This window comes from Gavialis gangeticus, unplaced genomic scaffold, assembly GCF_001723915.1.
Source record: "Gavialis gangeticus isolate Ggan-Ray unplaced genomic scaffold, GavGan_comp1, whole genome shotgun sequence".
Taxonomy (NCBI): domain Eukaryota; kingdom Metazoa; phylum Chordata; order Crocodylia; family Gavialidae; genus Gavialis; species Gavialis gangeticus.
In genome coordinates, this window is record NW_017729016.1 from 7620737 (window position 1) to 7620967 (window position 231).

A 231-nucleotide genomic window follows, 5' to 3' on the forward strand; every position below is an offset into this window, starting at 1 on the left:
GAGCGCAGGCAGCAGCGGGCGAGGACGACGGCCGAGCCGAGCCGAGCCGAGCCCCACTCCCGCCCGCGGCCCGCGCGGAGGGTCTGGTGCGGTGCCGCGGCACGAGCACGCATGAGCAGCGTGATGTGTGCGCGCGCAAAAGTTTCCGGATCCTGTCTCTATAGCGCTAGATCGACATCGGTATGTCTCTCCGCCTGCCTATATCTATCGATCTGCAGCTCCGTGTGTTTC

General features: G+C 66.2%; 1 protein-coding gene across 1 annotated transcript in view; it reads left to right on the forward strand.

Moving 5' to 3' along the window:
• The window catches only part of KDM8 (lysine demethylase 8), a 75677-nt gene that overhangs the window by 65340 nt on the left and 10106 nt on the right, over positions 1-231 (forward strand). The window lies entirely within an intron of this gene.